Genomic DNA, 18922 nt, shown 5'->3' with positions numbered 1-18922 from the left:
GGTCATCAATGTGGCAATTGAAGTCCCCAAGGAGAAGAACAGGGGAGTCTGAGGAGAGGAAGAAAGAGAGCCAGGATTCATAGTGAGAGAGAAAGGCAGAAGGGGGATGAGTAGGTGGGCGATAGATGACCGGCACATGGACAGGGAGAGGAGAAAAAATTTGGACAGTGTGAGCCTCAAAAGGAGGGAAAAGCAAGAGAGGGAGGAATAGGAAGGGTTCGGTAACGACAGAGAGAGGAGAGCAGGAGCCCCACGCCTCCACCCCTGCCATCAGTCCACGGAGTGTGGGAGAAGGAAAGGCCACCATAGGAGAGGGCAGCTTCCAGGGCAGTGTCAGACTGAGTGAGCCAGGTCTCAGTTATAGCAAATAGGAGCAGAGAGTGAGAGAGGAAAAAGTCATGTACAGACAGGAACTTGTTAGAAAGGGAGCGAGCATTCCAAAGGGCACAGGAGAAAGGGAGAGAGGAGGGAGGGTGGCAGGGGATGGGTATGAGGTTGGAGGGGTTGACACCAGAAGGAGTAGAGGTTGCAATTGGCAGGCGAGGACGAGCGCATGTAGAAATAAGGCAGGGACCAGGATTGGGAGAGATATCCCCAGAACCAAGGAGGAGAAGCATGGATAGAAAGAGGATGTGTGAGGATGATTTGTAAGGGTGTTTTTTTTAGAGCAGGGGATATAGCTGTGTGATGTCAGGGGACGCAGGTAAGAAAGGAGTTCATGTGAACAGAGAAGTGGTGAAGAAAGGAGAGATGGAGATATATGAATGGAGTTAGAGACATACTGAGGCTGGTAAAAAGAAGTGCATAATTTGTGAAGAAGTGAAGTCACAGCAAATATAAATGGTAAAGGCAGCATCACAGCAGTAATGATGCAGTCTGGTACAGATGATATCCTCCTTTCCAGCGTAGTTCAAATGCAGGAATCAGGGCCAGTTGGGGTGTCCACTTCTTCCTCACTTCTTTTGAACTTCCTTTAAAACTTGAGTTGTTCAGTAGTCATGCAACTTATAATGGGCCACTTGGAGATGTGCTGCAGGCAGACTAGCTGTTCTGACACAGTTTATATGGGCCTAAAAAGTCGCCTGACAGTGTGGTTCTGTCTGCTTAATTAACACAGCTGAGGCACATTCAACAGATGGTTTTCTACACAGGGTGTTCCCTGCCTAGGTGGCAACACTTAATTTGATTAGGGGTAGACAGAAAACAGCATTCAAATATGGTTTTTACCTAGCATTGGATCACTTGCATATATATAATACACACAGCAAAGACTTCAATGAGGATTTAGAGATGGTTTTTTTTTACCTAGCATTGGATCACTTGCATATATATAATACACACAGCAAAGACTTCAATGAGGATTTAAAGATGTTTTTTACCTAGCATTGGATCACTTGCATATATATAATACACACAGCAAAGACTTCAATGAGGATTTAGAGATGTTTTTTACCTGAGGAGAGAAGAATAAGATCCATTAGGGTAAGAGTTCCTTCCTTTTAAACTTCAGTTGTTCAGTAGTCATGCCACTTATAATGTGCCACTTGGATATGTGCTGCAGGTATGTTCTCTACAGTTTTTGAGCTGAACAGAAGTTAGAGAGCAATATATATACGATGCTCACTTGTATGTACCAACAGTTTGAAAGGAATGGGAGCCACAGGCCACACCAGTGACTACTTTCTTATTACTTAAAAAAAAAAAAAATACACTTGTAATTAAAAAATCCCCGACAAGATGACATGAGTGCCACAAAGGTGAGTTTTCTTCCGGTGGAACTAAACAGAAAGTGGGGTTGCTGTAACATGGTGACCACTTTTTAAGCTATGGGAAACCAGGAAATTATAGGTGTTGCTGTTGTTCTGAAATAGCCTTTGCACTGGAGATACAATCTGTCACCCACATACAGGTGCTGATATAAAAAGCCGATTTATTAAACACAAAAGTGTAATCAAGAAAGGTACCGATCCGACCATCTTGGTACAACACTGTGTCCAACACAAGCGTTCTATAGCAGCCACGAGAGTAATGTGCATAGAAATAGTTCCACTGGGAAGGGCTCTAAATAGGGACACTGCATTATTAAGACGTGAAGCTTACGGGATATTCCATCTGCGTACCAGTAATGGAGGTGGACTTAAAAAGCAGCTTAATCTGAAGTGCTTTCGTGACAGGCGTTCATTTTTATTTTTCAATAGTGGATCGACGCCTTGACACCTCCATCCTCTTCATCTATTCATATTAACTGGAAGTCTTAAATATGGATCCAGAACTACTTAAGCTGTTTGCTGGTTCCATTTCAGTGTTACTTCCCTTTGTTTGTCTTTTATGTTTTGGGTTAGTCTGTTTATGTTGTTAGTCTTGGGTTCTGTCTTTTACAGTTTCTGATCACTTTAGTGTACTTTTACAGAAAAGAACCCACTTGAATCATGCACTCCACTTAAGTGAATAAGATCACATTGACTGGAAAGAGGTGGTATTAGCCACCTCCACTGATATAGAGAAAATAATTTATTTACACAATGAACCATAAAGAATGTGATTAAAATCAAACCTCATAATGCTAACTGTGTTGATAAGAACGGTAGGTTAGTAATCCTACCAGAACTTCTCGTGGCTCACAACTCTGATATTGCGCCTATATATATAACTAATTCAGTCATGTGAACATACTTAGAATAGCTTACATGTCATAGACAAAAATGTACTTATAATATATGTGATTAACCTAAATTCGTGTAGAAGGATGTGGAATTCCTATTTAAACTAAAGTGATCGTGGATAACTGGTGTGATTAAATAAAACACTGTAGCTATACTTGTATTTACTGACTGATTGCCAACTGAAGTACTTGAACAGAGGAGGTGTAGCTCCCTCGTGTGTTCATTCAGGATATAGGTCTGGGGAAAGATAGCAGCTATTGCCTGTTCTCTCATAAACCCTATATACATATATGCCTGAATCGTGTATTTATTGCTGGCTCACAGAACTGTCCCCACGTGGGGTTGATTGTTGCGCTATACCAGGTAAGGCTAAGGCCCCGGTAACTCCGCTGCAACGCGCGCCCGCGAGATTGTCGGCGCGTGCAGCCGATTCCCCGGTCTGCAGGAACCTGCAGACCAAAAGACCGGGGGGGGGGGGAGAGCGTGGCGAGGGAGTGACGGGGCGCGGCCATGACGTCACCTGGCAGGTTCGCCCTCATTGGCTGAACCGCCGGGGGCGTGGCTTAGCGCTCCGTATCGAGTCCTGTTCTCAATTCTATCTATCCTCTCAGCGGGCCCGGCGCCATTGAGGGGAGGGCTCTCGTCCGCTGCAGTTGCCAGCGAGGTCCAGCACTAAGGCTGCGTCCCCGCTAGCGCTGAGCAGGCGGCAAGCGAAAGGAAAGCAAGCGATGCATGTAAGCAGAGAAGATATTTAGTATGAGTATGCACGGCTGCGGTTAACCCCGCGTACAACCTACCTGCTAGTGGATGCTCTTCGGCGTCCACATCACTAACAGCAGAGACATATTCCCTATATTATTTCAGGGTCGGAGTGGACGTACTGCAAACACGCAGGCACTGAGCAAGTTAAAAATACAGACACCCTGCAGAACAAAATGGGTTAAGAAGACGCTCAGATCCTGGAGCAGTTTCCATGAACTAAACCCCAAACTTCAGACCTGGGTCAGCTCAGTCTGACTGAGAATGTCCCTCGGCTCCTCCCACATTATAGAGTGTCAGCTCTTTAGGGTAGCACAAGGTGTTTTGAGCCGTTTGTATTCATTGGGCCATCATATGTGAAATAAAGTCCATCAACTTCCTGTATTACCAACATCTATATGAAACCACACCCCGCCCCACACCTGATTGGGCAATAGACTGTGACGTCAGCGGCAGTAGGGAGAAAAGACTATTCAGAGTCTCCCCTCCGGTCTGCCGGCTCATTGCCGTGCGCGCGCAGCCGAACTCACAGCCAATTATAAGTGCCGCGCGCTATGTTACGGGCTTTAGGACCCTGCTGAAAGAGGGGAGGGGGGGCAGGGGCGCGTGGACACTCACCGCAGAGGGGGGATCCTGCCTGACTCTCCCGGCCCCTCCCTGCTGCTGCATGTGTGGGAGACGTTGCTGCTGCTGCTCCCTGCCCGGCTGAGAAGGGATTGCTTCCTGCTGCTTGTGTGCCTCCGGTCTAGAGCGACCACGTGACCAGCAGCAGCCAATCACAGTAATAATAATAATAACCAGCAGAGGGGCTAATGTTAAAGGGGAAGAGACACCATGAGACTTTCCCTGCCGGGGGCGTGGCTTAGAGCGTGTCCCTGCCGGGGGCGTGGCTTAGAAGGACCCCACGTGATGATGACAAGCCAAATGTTCATAGCAAATGTCAGGAAATTTTATATAACATTTGTATAACATAAGATGGCGGCAGAATGTAGGTTCCCTTTGTGCAAATACCTAATGTGTAATGTTTAATTCGGTGATTAACAAACCCATTACAAACTGCGTAACCTTTACCATCAAGGTGTCTGCCACTGACATAAATAATAACGGCTATCGCTATACGCGCTGCTCGGCCTTAATCACAGGGGCGGTTATGGGTCCCATTCTCTCCCGGTAACACAGGTATAAATGATTGTAAGCTCTGTGGGGTATATGCCATAGCTGTTGGAAAGTTGCCACCACTCCGGGTTTTGACGACGTATCTCCGGGCTCCGGGTTTACCGGTGGTGGCGTGCAGCGTCTCCCGACGGCCTCAAAGTCCTCCCGGCATCTTCCCCTGCCAGTAACTTCTCTCAATATGGTCACGCAGCGTCAAATGGCGTCACATTGCCATGGCAACGGGAACGCTAAGTGACATCACACAGCACGTCCCGTTGTCATGGCTACTTGACACCGTGACGTCACTTAGCATCAGTTGTCATGGCATCATTTGACGCCGCACGGCCATATTGACGGCTTGCTGTGGGTGATGCAGTGACTATATTGGAACGATGCCAGAGGATATCACAGAAACGCAGCCGAAGGTAATTCGCGAAATTTTAAAATGCCTCTGGGTTGCCTTCAGTAGAAGGTGGCTACCCTGGCTGTTGGGGTGTTTAATACATTTATTGGGGTGAGCTCCACACGGGACCCCCACTGGGATGGGAGGCTACACTCGTGTCCCCAATGGGGTCAGGGCTGCACATGGGCCCCCACAAGGTGAGGGTTGACATATGAGTCCCCACTAGGGCAGGAGGCTACACATGTGAGCTTTTATAGAGACGTGCCTTCATGCATTATTATAATCACAGAATTAGGTTATTAATATTTATTTATTTATAAAATATTTTACCAGGAAGTAATACATTGAGAGTTACCTCTCGTTTTCAAGTATGTCCTGGGCACAGAGTTAAGACGAATAATACATGGTTAGAAATACAGTTACATAAATGAACAGTGTATACATTATATACAAGACATTTCATGCACAGTTAAAGAAAATATATATATTATGGGCGTATGAAACAATTACAGACCAGATTACAATGTGAGACAGCCTTAGATTTGAAAGAACTTAAACTGGTGGTGGTTGTTCCAGTTTTGGGGTGCACGGTAAGAGAAGGAGGAATAGCCGGATACTTTGTTGAGCCTTGGGACCATGAACAGTCTTTTGGAGTCTGATCTCAGGTGATAAGTGCTGCAAGTGGTAGGGGTGAGGAGCTTGTTCAGATAGCTGGGTAGCTTGCCCATAAAGAATTTAAAGGCAAGACAGGAAAGGTGAACTTTGCGCCTAGACTCGAGTGATGACCAATCTAGTTCTTTGAGCATTTCGCAGTGATGTGTGTTGTAGTTGCATTGGAGAACAAAACGACAAATTGAATTGTAGAGGGTGTCAAGTTTGCTAAAGTGGCTTTGAGGTGCCGAGCCATATACTATGTCTCCATAGTCAATAATTGGCATTAGCATCTGCTGTGCGATACGCTTTCTGACCAGGAGACTTAGGGAGGATTTGTTCCTGTAGAGTACCCCTAGTTTGGCATAGGTCTTGGTTATCAGGGTATCAATGTGCATCCCGAATGTTAAGTGGGAGTCAAACCATTTGCCCAGGTATTTAAAACTAGCGACAGGGGTTAGAGTGGTGTTAGCGATGGTTCTAATCTGGAGCTCAGTCGCTGGAAGCTTTAAAAATGTAGTCTTGGTCCCAAATACCATTGTTCCAATCTTGTCAGTGTTTAAAAACAGTTTGTTGTGGGAAATCCAGTTTTCGAGTCTCAAAAAGTCAGACTGAAGTATGTGTTGAAGGTCAGAGAGGTTATGGCTGTGTGCATATAGGATTGTGTCATCTGCATACATGTGTATTGAGGCTTCCTTACAAGCTGTGGGAAGATCATTGATGAACACTGAGAAGCCCCAGAGCAGAGCCTTGCAGGACACCACAGGTGATATCCAGAGGGTTGGAGTTAGAGCCTGAGATGGACACATGTTGGGATCTACCTGATAGGTAGGACTGAAACCAGTTTAAAGCATGCTTCCGTATTTCAGAGCTCTGGAGTTTGTTAAGCAGGATAACATGATCAACAGTATCAAAAGCCTTTGCAAAATCTAGGAATATTGCACTAGTGAGTTGTCTCCGTTCCATTTCACACTGGATTTCATTGCAAACTTTTAGCAGGGTAGTTACGGTGGAGTGTTTGGGGCGAAAGCCAGATTGGAATTGGCTAGGACCTCCATGCTGCCAAAGACAGAGGTCATTACACTCTGCTCATATTACTCGACCTCTCTGCAGCTTTCAACACCGTGGACCACCCTCTTCTCCTTCACATTCTCCATACTCTTGGTATTCGGAATAAAGCTCTATCCTGGATCTCCTCTTACCTCTCCCATCGTACTTTCAGTGTCTCTTTTGCTAACACCTCCTCCTCTATCGATCTCTCTGTGGGGGTACCCCAGGACTCTGTCCTGGGACCCCTTCTCTTTTCTCTTTACACACTCTCTCTAGGTGACCTAATCACATCTTTTGGGTCTAAATATCACCTCTATGCTGACGACACACACATTTACCTTTCAACCCCTGACCTTACACCTGCTATACAGACCAAAGTTTCTGAATGCCTCTCTGGAATATCATCCTGGATGGCCATCCGCTGACTGAAACTTAACATGGCAAAAACAGAGCTCCTTATACTTCCTCCCAAACCTGGCCCTACTACCTCCTTCCACATTACTATTGGAAATACGATCATTCACCCAGTAGCCCAAGCACGCTGCTTACACTTGATTCATCTCTCTCATTCTCCTCTCATATTCAAAACGTTTCTAAAACTTGTCGCTTTTTCCTCCGCAATATCACAAAGATACACCCTTTCCTCTGTTACTCGACTGCTAAAACTCTGACTCAGGCCCTCATTCTCTCACGTCTCGATTACTGCAACCTCCTGCTGTCCGGCCTTCCTGCCTCTCACCTGTCTCCCCTACAATCTATCCTAAACGCTGCTGACAGAATCACTCTACTCTTTCCTAAATCTGTCTCCGCATCTCCCTCTCTTGGCTTCCGATCAAATCCCGTATCTCACACTCAATTCTCCTCCTCACTTTAAAAGCTTTACATTCTTCTGCCCCTCCTTAGATCTCAGAAATTTACAAAAAAAGTTGGAGCGCAGACAGATAAAAAAAAAAGGGTATTAACCAATCAATCACTTTATTCAGTACACTGTACAATTTAAAACTTACAATCAGGTATAGCTGCATACACGATGAGGATCCCACGCCCGTCCGTCACTTTTGCTGTCACTACCCCTGCCCATTCTTGCTCTTTCCCACTGTGGATCACCACGGTGTTCCAAAACCGGAACCGGAAGTCTACCCAATGCTGGATGGTGGGCGGGCTCTCTCGCGAGATTGCACTATCTGGCAATAGTGACGTATAGGGAAGTTAACCAGGTACCTCTATCGTGCAGGTATCACACTCCAAAAAAGACGTGTGTACCATAGAACCTATGCAACCCCTCAACGCGTTTCGCGCACACTAGCGCTTCATCAGGAGGTATTGGGGCATGTCAGGAGGCTGCCTTATATAGGCCACCACCCCCTATTTGCCCCTAACACAAAACACGTGTATACTTGCTACAAGTAATTCCTAATGATATTGTGACAAAAACCATACGTGAACACATTACAAAACATAGAGATTATACTCATTATATACTCAACCCTTTAGATAATTCTTAAAAATCTCTCAAATGTTTTAAAATTCATAAAAATTAATTATTTACAATACAATTGTTTAAATTAACATATACTATTTAAAAACCTGATTTAAAACCTTATTTAAAACCTTATTGCGATCAATCATCTAACTTACTATTTTTCCTTATGTAATATACTTATATATATATATATATATACATACAAATCATCTCTTCTAACTTCAGATTGATTTTACCCAAAACATTAGTAAAATTAATAAGATTAAGAATAACAATTGATTTACTCCTAAACCTTACCATAACATAAAACTGTAAATATATAAGACTACCTTATTAATTAATTGCATACATACATATATAATTAACTATAAAATACTAAATTATCCCATTAATAACATATTAAACTAGTTCTCTATTACTTATAATGTTCATAAATTAATTATCAAGTATGAGTTGAAATCACATAATCTATCTGAGGAAGGGGTTAAGCTCTATCATTTCATTTAACCCACTAGGTATTTTACTTCTTAGTGTATATATCCAATATTGTTCTCTTTGAAGTAACTTTAGTTCTCTATTGCCCTTCCTAATATCCCTTTGTACGATCTCCAGGCCTCTAAAACGTAAACCTTCTGTTTCCCCGTTATGGTGCTCCAAAAAATGTAGTGCTAGATTATGTACTTTTTTACCTTGTTGTACATGGCGTTTGGCATTTTTAATACCATTTACATGTTCGCCAATTCGCACTTTTAGGGGCCGGATGGTCTTTCCAACATAGCATTTTTTGCATGGACAATCAATGATATAAACTATAAAATTTGTTTGACACGTGATAAAATGTTTGATTTTATGTTGTAGCCCTGTCTGCTGATCTTCAAAGACCTTTTCGGGAGACATATATTGGCACATCACACATTTTCCACACCTAAAATTGCCCATTGGTTTACTTAAAAAATTGGTTTTCCTATCAACTAGAATCTTGGATTCCTTTAAAAGACTGGGGACTAAAATGCTTTTTAAATGTTGTGCCTTCCTAAAAACTACCTTGGGTCTATCGGCTAACTTATTACGTAAAATGGGGTCCATTAATAAAACATCCCAATGTTTGTAAATCAACTTTCTTATCTTAGATTCCTGTTTAGAGAAATCAGTAATGAACATTGGTGTGGGATTGTCATTAGCAGGTACAACTTTCGTTTTGGGTATTAGTAATGTATTTCTTGGTCTATTCTGACTTTTAATGAAGGATTTTTGTATCACATCTTGGTCATAGCTGCAAACACAGAATAGGTAGCGCTAACTATATATAGGATTTAACCCTAATGCAAGGAATAGCCTCGCATGGGGGGCTGCCTAAATACTAAAACTGACCCCCTGGTCAGATAACAAAACAAGAGAAAAAATATAGTATTTAGAAGGCGCCGGCAGATAAAGGATATATTCACCAACAGGAAGAAACCGGTATGGATTCCAGACGGTAGAGATGTGCTTAAAGAAAATGTAAAAAAACACAAAACATAGTGTAATACTGTAAATATAAAAAACAAATGACATATAATGTGACACTAATAATAAAATAAGTATATATCAGCTGAGATCAAGGGTGATAAGAATTTTACAACATTTAATAAAATAGTTTAAAAACACTGGACATAAAAAACATATACAAATAATATAAACACAATTATTTTGACAATTTAAAGGACAATAAGTATGGGACCAGTAATCAGCTGCACCATCTTGGGTTAAAAACATACCCAAATGACAATTTATTAGACTAAAAAGAAATAGTTCATGTGCTGAAATATTCCAAAATCAAGCTAAAGATTTAAAGAAAACATTTCTGGAAAGAGAATATCCTTCTAAAGATCTTGACAAAACGATAACTGAAGTGGCAGCAATGGAAAGATCTAATCTTTTACAATATAAAAACAAAGATAGAAATAAATCGGCTAATCTTAGTTTCATAACACAATACAATCAGATGGCACCAAATATAAGGAAAATATTTAAAAAATATTGGCCTATCCTCAAAAAGGATAAAGAACTTGAAGGCATTCTGCCAGAACATCCTCAGATTGTATTCACTAGAGCACCAAACATCGGACGCAAATTAGCCCCCAGCTGCCCATCTTTACAAACAAAGTTACGTAATACAGTCATAAATAAAGGATATTTTCCATGTCATAGGTGCACTGCATGCAAATATAGTATAAAAACATCTAACTACACATCAAATAAGACATCTAAAAATTATATAATTCAACAACACATCACTTGTAAAAGCTCGTTTGTAATATACCTATTGGAATGTCCATGTGGTCTGCAATATGTGGGTATGACTACTAGACCTGTCCAAAGACGCATATATGAACACATATATAACATTAGGAGAGGGTTAACAACGCACAACGTATCGCATCATTTTCAGCAAGTGCACAACCAAGATCCCACTGGTTTGAAATGTATGGCAATTGAAACTATCACTCCAAATTGGAGAGGAGGAAATGCTGTGAGCCAACTGGGGAGACGTGAGTCCTATTGGATATACGAACTAAAGACACTATCCCCACTAGGCCTCAACGTTGACTTCGATTTAAAATCCTTTCTGGTAAACTAATTCTAGGTGTCATTTGTCCATTTTGGTTTTGTTCTTTTCTTTCATATCAATGGTTGTTGTTAGAGATAATATACTTCATTGTATAAAACTTTGGATTCCAGATAATTTTAATTTTGAATTTTAAATTTTATATGGATTATTGTCTTGAATGTACAAATGTAAAATATATGTAATAAGGAAGACACTTTGTAAGCACCATCACTTTAGTATCACAAACAAATATACAATTTTTATTGAATAATTTTATTCATTTATTATAAGTAACTCATTCACTTTTTATTAGTACACCCATTCTAAGTCACTTATATAAATCATTATTAAATGAGCACTATTATTAACATATTGAATTATTATTATCAGTATATCATATGTCACTTCATTTTCACCATTATAGTTTAATTTATCACACAGTATTAACATTATTCACATCATAATATAATCACTTTTTTAAATATATACACTATATACATAGTTTAGAATATATTTCATAATATTACATCACATTATTATAGCACACACCACACAGTTAGATTAGGTTTTTTATTGATTAGTCACATAATTATAGCCCATTTATAGCGCTTAGATTTGTTAAAGCACTCATCACATCATTTGTTATATTTTATCAGCTGAGATCGTTATTTTAACTTTGTATTGTATTTTTTTGCTATTAAGCTACACTGCGCATGTGCGGACAAATGGACATTATTTCCCACATATCATTGAATGCGCATGTGCAACAATTTAATTAGGGTGATTATTGGACCCAATTGGACACCTATAAAAGAGGACACTATGGGACACATCCTTAGAACCCCTGAGGAAGAGAGCAGCTCGCTCTCGAAACGCGTAGGGTTAATTTGTTGGGACCCAAATCACTACGCCTGAGTTGCTTCCAGTGCCGTGACGAATCAGCTGTTTATCGGCTTGTACTCAAAATCAGCACGAATCTGCTGCGGTGCATCTGCCACCAGCCGCGAGGAGGAAGGAGCGCCAAGGGGAAGTAAGCCCACGCAGCCTGGCGTGTGCAGCTGACATCTTGGCCCCGAACCCGGTGCAATAGCTGTGTGAGCAGCACGAATATGCTGCGTTTTATCTACCACCAGCTGCGAGGAGGAACGAGCGCCAAGGGCGTAACACACGCAGTCTGGCGTGTGCAGCTATCATCTTGGCCCTGATCCCTGTGCAGTAGCTGTGTGAGCTGAAAAGAGAGGGGATACTCTCAGATATATCCACCGCCTGCTTTTATCTTTCGTCCGGTGAGTGGGCACTCCACCTGGTGCAGCTGATTACTGGTCCCATACTTATTGTCCTTTAAATTGTCAAAATAATTGTGTTTATATTATTTGTATATGTTTTTTATGTCCAGTGTTTTTAAACTATTTTATTAAATGTTGTAAAATTCTTATCACCCTTGATCTCAGCTGATATATACTTATTTTATTATTAGTGTCACATTATATGTCGTTTGTTTTTTATATTTACAGTATTACACTATGTTTTGTGTTTTTTTACATTTTCTTTAAGCACATCTCTACCGTCTGGAATCCATACCGGTTTCTTCCTGTTGGTGAATATATCCTTTATCTGCCGGCGCCTTCTAAATACTATATTTTTTCTCTCACATCTTGGTCATAGCCTTTATCCAAAAATCTCTGCCTTAAAATATTCGATTGGTCATCACAATCTTTTGGCTCAGAGCAATTTCTACGTGCCCTCAGAAATTGCCCATATGGTATATTATTGAGCCAATTGGAGTGATTACTTGTATAATCTAGGTAGGAATTGGCATCCACCTTTTTGAAGAAGGTTTTCGTGACAATACGATGATCCACTGCTTTAAAATTTAAATCCAAGAAATTAATTTCTACAGAATCAATTTCCCCACTTAGAACTATGTTCCGATCATTCCTGTTAAGGAATGCAATGAATTCTTCTAAAAGTTCCTTGGGTCCAGACCAAATTATTAGGATACCATCTATATATCTGCCATAATAGATCAAATGTTGACGAAATCCATTATTTATCCAGACATAATCTTCTTCCCATTGACCAATAAAAGCCCCGCATAATTGGGGGCAAAGCGGGTGCCCATCGCTGTACCATTGATTTGAATAAAATACTCGCCCTCAAACAGGAAATAATTATGTTGCAGAATAAATAAAATACTGTCTACAATAAATTCCTGTTGGGTGCTTGATAGAGTTTTGTGTTGGTACAGAAAATGGGCTACCGCCTTAATCCCCAAACTATGTTCAATACAAGTATACAGGGAACTGACATCCAATGTTGCCCAAATAAAATGATCTTCCCAAAAAATCTTATCTAAAGAATTAAGCACTTCCATGCTATCTTTAATATAGGATGGGAGGGCCGAGGTCATGGGAGCCAGAAATGTATCCACATACCGTGACAAATTGGCAGTTATAGAATTTATACCGGATACTATCGGTCGTCCCGGGGGGTTGATCAGTGTTTTATGAATTTTCGGGATGTGGTACAGTATAGACACTCGGGGATGTCGATTAAAAACAAATCTAAATTCTTGTAAATTTAAAAATACCCCTTAGTTTCGCATCCGTCAGAAATCCTTCTAATAGTGCCAAATATTCATTAGTTGGGTCTGTCCCTAATTTGCGATATGATACTCCATCATTAAGGAGTCGATATGCCTCACCTATATAATCTTCTCGATTTTGCAACACTGTACCACCCCCTTTATCCGCTTGTCGAATAATCAATTCCCCATTTAGATTTAAACTTTTTACCGCTCCTCTCTCATTGCGGGTAAGATTGTCATGAGCCACATAGTATCGATTATTGCTACACAAACCCCGAATTTCTTGTTCCACTAATTTACCAAAAAGCTCTATATGGGGTCCTTTAGACTCATAGGGATAAAAAGCAGATTTCGGTTTTAGACCTGTATGTACGGTACTTTTACCCAAATCACTTTCCTCATACAAATTCAAAACATTCTGGTAAGTACTATCAAATTCCAAAGAACCATCGTCCATAGATAATTGGGAATTAGATTCATTGGGGAAGGCAGTGAATCCATTTTCGGGAAAGTCATTATTTTCAAATAAGTCAATCCATTCACTTGGAGTGTTACTCCTAGGTAATAAAGTTAGATCCTGGTCAGAAACCAGATCTCCTTGATTTAACCTGGACTCCTTCCTATAAACGTTAATCCCACCATCACTATGTGCTTGAGTTCTGGCATAATGCCTTTTTAGTGTCAATTTTCTCACAAATTTTTGCAAATCAACATATAAATTGAACTCATTGGGCCTATTAACCGGGGAAAAGGATAACCCTTTTTGAAGGACACTAAATTGGGATGCTGAAAGTTTAAACATTGATAGGTTATAGATCCCATTGTCTCTTAGCATGTCTTCTGTGACAATGATGTCTGAGAACTGATACGTCCCCTTGTCCCTCTTGCCCCCACTGCCCCTAACTCCTCTTTTTCCCTTCCTCCTCTTAACCAAGGCAATAGAACTGAGACTTGGTGGGCAATAATTGCTTGGGTATCGCCCCCATCTCTAGATGGGATCCTCTCCCTAAAAAAGGAATTGAGGTCGAAGCCGAGGGGAGAGAAGGGAAAGGAGCACGGGGAGGCAGGGAAAAGGCCCCTGATGTACCAATTGGACCTGGCTCTGAAACCTCCTCGACTATTCCACCCAAAACCTGGAAGGCATTAGATGTGGGTATGGGTGGATCGGGTACTAACCGACTATCCACTGCATTTGTCCCCCCTCGTCCCATAAAGGATCAAAAATATTCCCCATAAATGTGCACTCAATGCTACGACTAGTGATGCAGACAACAGTGGTCTACCAGTTCATATTACTGTAAGTCGGTCAAATGACCCATTGGAATCAGAACTAAAGAAGAAAATAATAAAATTATATTATTATCTTAATTTGGGCATCCTGAGAGCTGAATTGAGTTATAAACATCGGAGTGTCTAGGTTGGAACTTCTTGTTTTGCCACCCTGAAATAATACAGTCCTGCCCCTCCTTACATCTCGGCCCTAATTTCTCGCTATGCACCATCGCGACTCTTGCATTCTTCTCAAGGATGTCTTCTTTCTACCCCCTTTGTATCTAAATCTCTCTCCCGCCTTAAACCTTTCTCACTTTCTGCCCCGCACCTCTGGAATGCCCTTCCCCTCAATATCCGACTAGCACCCTCTCTATCCACATTTAAGACCCACCTTAAGACACATCTGCTTAAAGAAGCATATGAATAGCACTGGATAATCCTGGACACATGATACATAAAGCTTGGCCCCCTGCAAACGCACTTACTAGAATTCCCTCCTACTGTCTCTGTACGTTCTCCCTACCTACCAATTAGATTGTAAGCTCCTCGGAGCAGGGACTCCTCTTCCTTAATGTTACTTTTATGTCTGAAGCACTTATTCCCATGACCTGTTATTTATATTATTTGTTATTTATATGATATGTATTACTTCTGTGACGCGCTATGTACATTTATGGCGCTATATAAATAAAGACATACATACATACATACAATTTGTCTTGGTATAGTAATCGCTTAATTGGGAGTGGACACATTTTTCCATGACTTTGGATAGAATTGGGAGAAGTGAGATTGGCCTGTAGTTTGAGACAGTGTTTTTGTCCCCACTTTTGAAGATTGGGACAACTCTGGCAGTTTTCCATGTCTTAGGGATATGGCCTGCAGACAGGATAGAGTTGACTATGGAAGCAATTGGTTTGGCAATGGCTGGGGCACCAAGTCATAGGAACCTAGATTGTAGTAAGTCAGGTCTACATTGACTGCTTAGTTTTCATTTGAGGAGCGCTTGTGTAATCTCCTCTTCGGATACTGGGCCAAATTGAAAACTGTGGGCAATGTTGGGAGGGGGTGGGCTATATGGGTACTCCCAGGATGAGATTCAGGTTTGTGGTTTGGGCTGCGTTTCGCTATTAAGTTAGTGGCACACCCCACAAAGTAATCATTGAATGCATTTGCAATGTCAGTGGGATTTGGCAGAGTAATATCCCCCTTAGTGATATTACTTAGTTGTTGATGGTTAGAAGGCTGGAATATATTGTTGATAACCTTCCAGAAGTTAGCTGGGTTTGATGTATTCTGGTGGAGATTGTCAGAGTAATATTGTGCTTTTGCGTGCCTTGTTTGCCTTGTGCACATGTTCCTCGGGCATCTGTAGTGATTGAGATCCTTGGTAGTGCCAGTTACTTTGTAGCTTTTCCACAAGGTATCCCTGAACTGGTAGAGTGCTATAAGGTCAGTTGTAACCCATGGAAGGTGGGCCCCCCGTACCCTTATTTTGCATAGTGGAGCATGGGTATCGCAGAGTTTTAAGAACTCGGATTGGAAATAGTCGAGCGCAGAATCAGGGTCGGGAATTAAAATCGATTCTGTGCCATGGGCAGTTGGTAAGGTCACTCAGAAACTGTTGTGGTTTAAAGTTTCTAAATGTTCTAGTGAGGAGAACTTTAGGGCTTGATTGGGGCGGTTTAATTTTCCTTACACAGTACACTATTGCATGGTCACTAAAAATATCAGGAAGGATGCCAGAGGATTGGATTCTGCTGGGGTTTGAGGAGAGAATCCAGTCTAGCAAGGAATGGTTATGCGATTTCATGTTTGTCCGTGTGGGTTGGGAAATGAGTTGCGATAGGTTAAGTGACTTGAGTTGTATCTGGATTTTGTGGTTTTTAAGGTCAAGCCAATTGAAGTTGAAATCCCCAAGAACTAGCAGCTCACTCTTCTCATTCAGAGAGGAAATGGAGCCAAGAAACTGGGTGATGTCAGGGATTGTAGAGGGGCTTTAGGGAGGCGGTAGATGCCAGCAAGCATGATGGTCTTAGAAAAGGGCAGGCAGATTTTGCCAACTAGAATTTCAAGAGGATCGGCTTGGGGGGCAATTTAACAGTGCAAATTGTAAGGTGTCTGCAATATAAAATAACACCCCTCCTCCTCTCTTTGACCTATCTCTCCTAGAAATGGAGTATCCCTGAATGGTGAGATTTGCATCGGGGGTTTTAGGGGTTAGCCAATTTTCTGTAAGAACGATGGCTTTGGGTTTATGCATAAGGCACCATGCCCTTAGTTCGTCCAGTTTGGGCAGCAGGCTCCAGATATTTATATGGGCGACAGATAGCCCTTTATGGAATTTAAAGGTGGAATTCTCAGGGGCATGGGACAGAGCTGAAATGGGAGGACCTGGGTTAGGTTCAATATCACCTGCTAAAGAGAGTAATAGTATGAGTAGAAATTTGGGTAGTTGTTTGCAAGTTGTAAATTTGTGATGTTTGCCATTTGAGTGAGCGGTGGTTGGTGTGCTGGTTTTTAGAGTTCTCCACCAACATTCAGTAGATAGTGCAAGGCTTTTGAGTAGTCCAGGGTGTATGGCTATGTTGGGTGTGGTTTTCAAAGCGTCAGGGGAGTTCGTCTCGAAGACATAAAAAATAGAAAAACATATCATAGTGCAAAAATGTTTAAACAGTGAAAAAAGTGAAGTTTCTTCCAAAATGACTACTCACATTTTAAGTAATCAATTTAGACAGTCATCCAACTTAAGGGGTGGATGCGCCCTATGTGTAAACAGCAGCCACCAATCACAACCTCCAAGGGAGAAAAAAGAGAGAGACCATATAGTGTAGAGGTAATGCAATTATATTGTCAAAACATGATTCAAGGCTTACACGTCATACGGTCGAGGTGGGCACTCATAGGTAGCTGTTGGTGGATAGCCCAGCGGCTCGCGATTCCTCTGGGTATCTGGTCACCTCTGCTCTCTCTGGAGACACTCGTATTCACACCGGAGCTTTGTTCCCTTCACTTCCGGCACGCCGAGGGACTCGCAGGCTCCCGCTGCGTCACTTCCGGTGCGCCTAGGACTTCCGGATCGGATAGTAACAGTGAATTGCAAGTGCCTCCCTTCTCGTGGCTGTTGGACTGGAACACTCTACGCGTTTCGTCGCTCTCTCTGGCGACTTCCTCAGGAGTGACTAATAGCTGCTAACTGAACTGTTATATACCCTAATGCCCTCCCTCTAATTAAGACCTCATTCTACAATTAAAGTGATATTACATAAAATCGATGGTTCATATACATTCAATTGAGGTGGTATCATATGTGATAACAGAGTGGGTTGGTATAGTGTCATACACTTCATATGTCTTGTTTATCATTTATACAGTGTCAAATCAAACTTAAGAATAATACAAGGAAATATATATGGCATCATATGAAATATAAAAAATTGATAATAAAAATATAAAATTATTTAAAAACTAAAAAACTATCTGACTTATAAATCAAGTTATACAGTAATAAAATTACGGTGATTGCGGTTGTGCTCAAAAAAGGGAAAAAAAGAAAAAGAAAGAAAAACGGGATTAATACAATATCATATTATATTGCAATCAACATACATCACAGGAACACCCCTAGTTCAATATCCACATTGAGTCCTCTAGGAACTAGAGTTTTCAATGTGAAGATCCAGTAGGCTTCCCTTTTAGTTAGTTGAACATCACGGTCGCCCCCTCTCCAATGCGGTAGTACTTTTTCTAAGACCGTAAAAGTCAATCCTGTGGTGTTACCTTGGTGATGTTTAATAAAATGATCTGACAAAAGGTGTGTGGTTAGCCCTCTTCTGATGTTGCCTACATGTTCTAGGATTCTAATCCTTACATCCCTGGAAGTTTTGCCAATATATTGAAGACCACATGTCCATGTGGTCTTTAACCAATTTTAATAAAGATTCAAACAAAATTGTAAAAATCATAAAGAAATATTGGCATATCATTCAAAATGACACAATACTAGGTGAGGTGGTTCCAGAAGTGCCCCAGGTTATTTTCAGGAGGGCAAATAATCTGAAACGTCAACTAGCCCCAAGTGCATTGCCTAAAATAAAAGAAAAAAGAGAAAAGAATTGGTTACCTACAATAAAAGGTTTTTTTGGATGCACAGTTTGTAAGGCCTGTAAACATAGAACAATGGACAAATTTTCTTTCGCTTCACATGTGACAAAAGAAAAATATGATATCAAACACCATGTCACATGCAGAAGTGACTATGTAATTTATATGATCACATGTCCATGTGGTCTTCAATATATTGGCAAAA

At 41.3% G+C, this 18922-nt stretch overlaps 1 protein-coding gene across 8 annotated transcripts in view; it reads right to left on the bottom strand.

Annotated features, from left to right (window-relative positions):
* The window catches only part of LOC142466844 (uncharacterized), a 57532-nt gene that overhangs the window by 10504 nt on the left and 28106 nt on the right, over positions 1-18922 (bottom strand). The window contains exons 1-3 of one of the 8 annotated variants that reach the window (XM_075572355.1): positions 4041-4185; positions 3461-3586; positions 1380-1453 (exon numbers count right to left, since the gene is read on the bottom strand). The gene's annotated coding sequence lies outside the window, so the exon portion shown is untranslated. Of the gene's footprint in view, positions 1-1227; positions 1318-1379; positions 1585-3460; positions 3913-4040; positions 4186-18922 lie in introns of those variants that run through there. The other 7 variants (XM_075572360.1, XM_075572357.1, XM_075572354.1 and 4 more) reach the window with 7 other exon arrangements.

The sequence above is a fragment of the Ascaphus truei genome, chromosome 15, assembly GCF_040206685.1.
Source record: "Ascaphus truei isolate aAscTru1 chromosome 15, aAscTru1.hap1, whole genome shotgun sequence".
Taxonomy (NCBI): Eukaryota; Metazoa; Chordata; class Amphibia; order Anura; family Ascaphidae; genus Ascaphus; species Ascaphus truei.
The sequence above is the reverse complement of the archived record's forward strand: the minus strand, read 5'-3'. Positions and strand labels throughout refer to the sequence as shown.